The 6,792-nt window shown below is 45.6% G+C and overlaps 1 long non-coding RNA gene across 1 annotated transcript; it reads right to left on the reverse strand.

The window, feature by feature from the left end:
- Positions 1-1,122: 1,122 nt before the first annotated feature.
- On the reverse strand, positions 1,123-6,392 carry LOC148686400 (uncharacterized). The gene is made up of 3 exons (XR_015949395.1): positions 6,246-6,392; positions 3,310-3,438; positions 1,123-1,921 (listed from the first exon to the last, which is right to left on the reverse strand). It is a non-coding gene; the product is annotated as an uncharacterized LOC148686400 (long non-coding RNA).
- Between the last annotated feature and the right edge of the window lie 400 nt (positions 6,393-6,792).

Here is a 6,792-nt window from a genome sequence, read left to right on the forward strand (position 1 = left end):
GCCACCATTTTGGAACTGGGCGGAGCATGCTCAGAAGTGACTTTTGATACTGCTTTGTCCAGTTCCAAAATGGCTGCCGCGCCAGAAGCCGCACTGCAGCCATTTTGGAACGGGGCAGAGCAGCATCAAAAGTCGCTTCTGAGCATGCTCCGCCCAGTTCCAAAATGGCTGCCGCGCCAGAATAAACTGGGGAAAAACAAAAAAAAATCCATTTTTTTCAGCTAGGAACAGCTGGAAAAACGGGGATTTCCTGGGGGAAAACGGGAGACTTGGCAGCTATGGATGGGTGGGGTATATATAAAACAAGCTTGGAGGAAGCACAAACTCAGGATGAAAGGGAGAAATGAGGCAAGAGGAAGGCATGTTTTGCAAATCCTGTGATCAACTCTGGCCCAGAAAACCTATGTCCCCACTGTGGAAGGATCCAGAACAGGCATCTATAGTCACTTATGGACATACTGTTAAGACAATATTCATGGAAGACAATCTTACTCGGCTATGAGTGATTGCCAGAGAAGAAGAAGAAGAAATAGTAATGTTGTTGTTGTTGTTGAATAGGATGTTCCTATTTTCATCGAAGAAATGCCGGAGGGTATGTAAGAACAACCAGCCATCTTCCTGCTTCTCATGCCCAACAATTGGTATTCCACCACGGATTATTCCAACATGGAACCACTCTACGTTGCAAAGGATTCTGGGAGGAGGAGGAGCCTCTTCTTGAGTTGTACAAAGTTCTGATTGCACTTGTTTGGGTTTGCTGTAGCCCTGCGCTTATGGCTGTAATAAGATTCTAAATTAAGTTGTGTAATGTTCCTTTTTAATAGGGTTGTATAAATAACCCAACAAAAATTTTAATGAGTAGAGAGGACTATCATAATCTATCATTAATTTAATTATATAGATGATTTCCCCACCCCCACCCCCCCATATGCTTGTATTTTGAGAGGTGGTCCGCTAGACATGTGTGGAAGCTTCTGATTTTGAACAGTGTCAACCGTCATCATTAGCAGTTTTATAGATCTTTAAAACCTTTTGTGGAGTAAGAGATCGGGAATACATAATTCTGAAGCAATTTTCTTTGAGGTCGGTAAAATAACAAGCTACTGGCTGGTGATGGGGAAGTTTTCAAAATAATTTATTTCAGACATCGTCAGCAGTCATTTCTACCACCCGCACCCCTTCCATTTACAGATAAATATTTTTCCTGTTTGGTTTTTAAACTCTATCAAAAAAAAAGAACATATCTGAACATTTGTTAAGTCAATTACCCCAGGAGGGGTGGGTCATATCAGCTTGCTAATAATATTTACAAAAAGTGGAATGGAGGGCTGTAAGAAGGGAGGAGTGCAGTAGCAATTGGCAAGATCACTGTTTAACCAGCTTCCAGCATTAAACAAAATTTATTGCATAAAAATGGAATTAAACTGTATCATGAAAACTGGGGGGTTTTGTATTTATTTATTTATTAATTACAATCAAGTGATGTATCAATTTTATGAAACAAACAAACAAACAAACAAACAGGAAATTGCACTTTCCCAGCTAGAACTTCCCCACACTGGACAATCTCAGAAACAGTAGTGGTTGTTCGCTCACAATGGGCTGGGAGCTCAACCTGAGAGGTTTGGTGGACCTAGCAAGGCCAGCTGTTCCTCACCCCTGCCAGAAAGCCACTGCCAGCCAGAGCAGGCTATACTGTGTCCAAGGCATGTTTCTATGTTTTCCACACTCACATGGGCAAGGATGTTTCTTCTGAAGCAACACACGAATGAACAATTTTTTCCACCCCTCCCACTTCAGAACGATCATCGTATTCATATGCAAATTTATGTACAAGCCAAACCATTAATCAGCTGAGACATCTTTAAAAAGCCCAGGTCACAGGTGCTGTTTACGGTCACATTCCCTCCCTTCTGCAAATCTGTGAACACACACACAAAAAAGTGCTTAGGAGTTTGAACTCGCAGCGCGTCGCAGAACGTTAACAATTGTCCACTTGAGGGGGGGTGGCAGCATGCACACGCGGAAATAACGGGGAAAATAAACCCTTAATCAGTCACCGCCTTGGTAAATTACACTCCTGTGCCATCCTTACTGAGCACACATTCTCCTAGACATAGTACATTAACTGACTCATTAGCTATTTCCAACCATATGGACTTAGGTTTGGGTGGGTCACTTTGATAATATCCAGAGGTGAGCTTCCTTAATTATTGCAATTACGTGATCTCAATCAGGAGGCCAGACAGAAGGAATCTTGCTGGGGACTTTCAAAATGGGTGTCAACGCGCCCCAGACATTGACGGAAATGAGTGGTGTGGCCTTTGGGCGCTCAAGGCCCCCTGGTACCTGGGGAAGTAATTGCCTGAAAAGTTTCTGAGAACCTGGTGGTGGGGATGGAGGAAAAAGCACCATCCGTAGCACGGATAGATCTCTGTTTGGACACAAAGAACTTTCTCTCGGCTGCGGCTTCTGGGGAATGTACTCCACATTTTGCTCGGTTGTATTGCTGATGAGCTTGATACAAGGTTGTTATGTCTCTCCCTGCCCCCCCCTCCCGGTGTAATTTTAGCGATGATATTTTAAGCACTCTCGGACTAAAAGGAGGGATGCAGAGAGGAGGTGCTGAAATGTCAGTGTTAAATACCACTAGGGTGTCACACCAGGCAACAGTGTGAGAAGTCGCAAGTCGACTAGCAACCGCTGTTGCAGATCTAAGGTGTGAAACGGCAAGATTTCAAGATAATTGAGCCATCCGTTTTATCCCTAGCTACAGTTTGCTTTTACCAAAAACCAAAAACCCACCGAGAGAATAAAATGAAATTAAAAAAAGGGAAGTGGATCTAAAGCAGCAACGTGTCTCAGTTTGAAAAAAGAAAAATGTAAATGCTGAATCAGGGCAATATTGTTCACTGTATTCAAGGCACTGTATAAATTTAAATGATAGCCCCAGTTCATACTTTTGTTTTGCCATTGATGGAAGCATCGGATAGATAGAAGCCTCCCAGCAACTGTAGTGGTCACTAGACCCCCGAAGGCCACTACAGGCATCTATGCCTTGGAATCTCCTTACTAGCCTCAGTCTGTGCATCAGGTAAGGACAGAATTCCGATTGCTCGCTGACCTTCACAGCCATTAAGAACCTGCTGAAGCTGAACAGGGATTACACACACACACACACACACACACACACACACACACACTACCAGCAGTAAAACCGCCAGTGGTATGCAGGGCTGCGATGAGAAAGGCTGACCAGCAACTGTGCTCCCTCCCCCCCAGTTTTCTTCACACAGCGTTTAGACTTACTCCAGGGCAATGTGTGCAGGAGTGCGAGTCTTCGTGAATCCCGAATATGTTCCGGAACGCCGTGGAAAGCCCTTCCCTCAAAGAATTCTGGGCACTGTAATCTGTTAAGGGTTGCTGGGAATCGTAACTCTGTGAGGGGTAAAATGACAGTGGCCTGAAATCTTTGAGGGAAAGGGTGCTCTTCAAATGTGCTTTAAAGGTGTAGCGTATACACAGCCCAAAGTGGGCTACTTGGTATTGAAATTAGCCCACAGCAGGGCTGGCTAACCTGTGACACTTTGGAGGCTGATGAACTCCGCCTTCCATCAGCCCTAACCAGCATGATGGAAGTTGTAGTGCAGTAACTTCAGAGGGCCACCTGTTTCTTCACCTGACCACCAATTTATGGTGTATGGGTCTACCATACCCTCCAATATTTCTCCAATGAAAATAGGGACGTCCCATTCCATAATGATAATTTTGCTACTGGTATTTATACCCTACACATCTTCCTGGCGGGTTGCCCCAGCCACTCTGGGCAGCTTCCAACATATATAAAAACAGAATGAAACATTAAAAAATAACTTCCCTATACCGTACAGGATTGCCTTCAGATGGCTCAGGGTTTGGAGAAACCCTCCAACATTTCTCCAGTGAAAATAAGGACATCCTAAGAAAAAGCGGGGCATTCCAGCAACAAATCAGAAACCGGGACGGCTTCTCTAAATGAGGGACGCCCCTGGAAAATAGGGAGACTTGGAGAGTGTGAATGTATTGCACTGTATAAAATGCTAGATTCTAAAACACTAAGGGAGACCAGGGAGGGAAAAGCCTGAGCCGAAACCTTTTAGGCAATTGAAACATCTGGATTTATGAATAACACTGAGATTCCTCCCCCACCTTGCAGCCTTATCCTCTCTGTAGGGAGATGCCGTAACTCAATGCAAGCAGTAGCAGTCCTGCCATCCATTCTGCGTAGACCTTTGAGGTCTGCAGCTGACATTAGTGATGACCCAAAAGCCAGCACACTTCACTGATGACTACAGATTGTCATAAAGGCATAAGCGGCGCTGGAGGTCAGAGCTATTCTTCAACAGCAAAAGGAAAAGGGGAAAAAAGGAAAAGGAGCAGACTCTTCAGAGAGGCAAGAGCTTTGCAGTATAAAAATAGTGGTGTTGCAAACAGGAAAGAGCACAGACCGCAGGGTGCGGGGTGAAAAACTACAGGATTGCCACTTTCTCTCATTTGGCCAAATGATTGGTTTGTGCTTGGATCTGCTCCTTTTTATAAAACCATAGGCTAGGCGTTCAGCTGCGTATCTCATATTTCAGCTAGAAGGAGGTCTGAGTATAATCGAAGGGACAGCTGCATATTCCTGCCTTGCCGGGCGTTCGACACGATGATCCTCAGGGTCCCTTCCAACTCCACAATTCTATTATTTCTATGAGGCAGGAGCTGGTTCATGGGTGGTCCCTTGGTGGAACCATGCAACACATGGTTAAGCTATGGAACTCTCTCCCACAAGAGGCAGTCATGGCCACCGACTTGTATGGCTTTAAGAGAGGATTAGACAAATTCGTGGAGGAGAGGGCTACCGATGGCTACTAGCTACGGTGGCTGTGCTCTAGCTCCACAGTTGAAGGACAGAATGCTTCTGAACACCAGTTTCCGGAAACATCTGGAGAATGAGCTCTTGTGCTCAGGTCTTGCTTGCTGATTTCCCATAGGCACCTGGTTGGCCCATGTCTGATCAGAATGCAGGACTACTTGGACCACTAACCTGGTCCAGCAGGCCCTCCTTAAGTTCTTAATTCACTGCCATGAATTATCTTAGAAAGCTTTAGAAGACTATTAGATGAATTCATGGAGGATAAGGTCCGTCTCAGAAACTACAACTAATCCAGAATGCAGCTGCTAGACCAGTGACCAGGAGTGGCTTCTGGAACCATATAACCCTGGTTCTAAAGGATCTACATTGGCCTTGGTCTTGTATACTTGAAGGAGCATCTCCACCCCATCACTCAGCCTGGACACTGAGGTCCACCTCCACCTTCTGGCGGTTCCCTCACTGCGAGAAGTGAGGTTACAGGGAACCAGGCAGAGGGCCTTCTTGGTAGTGGCACCCGCCCTGTGGAACGGCCTCCCTTCAGATGTCAAGGAGATAAACAACTTTCCAAAGACATCTGAAGGCAGCCCTGTATTGGGAAGTGTTTAATGTTTGACATTTGCTGTGTTTTTATTATGTTGGAAGCTGCTCATATCCTCCTCCTCCTCCTCATCTAGGAAAGGGGTGGAAAAGGCCCTTGGCTCAGTGGCAAGAGCAGCTTCTTCACATGTAGCTGGCTCCAGGTTTGATCCGTGGCATCTCCAGGTTGGGCAGGGATAGATCCTGTCTGAAATCCTGGAGAGCCCCTGCCTGGTAGCAGGGTAGAGACAGTAGGTAGAGAGCAACAGTCAACCCTAGGTCCCCGGAATGCACACCCAGGTCCCTGGCAAGCATTACATCCATGTTCGTTTTTAGGTTTACACTTAAATCACCCAGAATGAACGCCAGACTGTGTGAAGTGGCTCTGATTTAAAGACTCATTGGCTTCCCAACAGCCCGCAGACAGCAACAGGAAAGAGAAGCGAAAGCAAAGGAGCAGGAATCACCTGACAAAGGTTCTTTCCAAGTGACTCATTTGGGTAATGATGCAATGAAAGTTTAACCGCTTTCTGTTCCCCACTGATTTCCGCAGGAGACTGAAGCGTCCACTAAAAACAATGGGAATTTGTGCTTAACCCTGACCAGATCATGCCCAGGGCCAACAATTTTGATGAGGGGCTTCTTCTATGTGCATTCGCCATCGTATCCCTGCACTCTGCCCCTTCCTTTTAACCACAGGCCTTGTTATCTCCCCCCCCCTCCCTTCTTTCAAAGTCATGCCTGAAACCCTGGGAAGTTCAGTGCGACTTACTCCCAAGTAAGTGTGCTTAGGATGGCAAGTACGTAATGCAGACCTCTGGCAATGGATGATGTGAACATCTGCACAGTTGATGCTGCGGGACTCTGGGAAAGGAGACAATGAACAATAAAACCCTTGCAAAAAAACAACAACTACTGCACACATACCCCCAAGTCAAAATAGAAACACTGGTTTGGGACAGGAGGAGTGTTTGGGGCAAAGGAAATAGCTATTATTTCTGCTAAATTGTTATTGTTGAAAGATGCGTCAGTCGGAGCTACTTCTGCATAAGTCCATCTTTTCCATAAACAACACATTGGTCTTTGGATGGTGGGCAAATTCAACATAGTGGGACTAGGGTGGGGACGATCCAGGTTCACATTGCTGTCTTGCTATACCCCACAACAGTTCTCTGATAAAAGTAGGGGCGTCCCATTCCAGAATGATAACTTCACTATTTATACCCCACACGTTTTTAAATAGCTCCAGTATCAACGATCAAAAAAGTTGTTTAGCATTAAGAACGTAAGATGCACACTGCTGGGTCACACTGCTGGAC

Source organism: Zootoca vivipara, chromosome 3, assembly GCF_965207765.1.
Source record: "Zootoca vivipara chromosome 3, rZooViv2.hap1.1, whole genome shotgun sequence".
NCBI classification, from domain to species: Eukaryota; Metazoa; Chordata; class Lepidosauria; order Squamata; family Lacertidae; genus Zootoca; species Zootoca vivipara.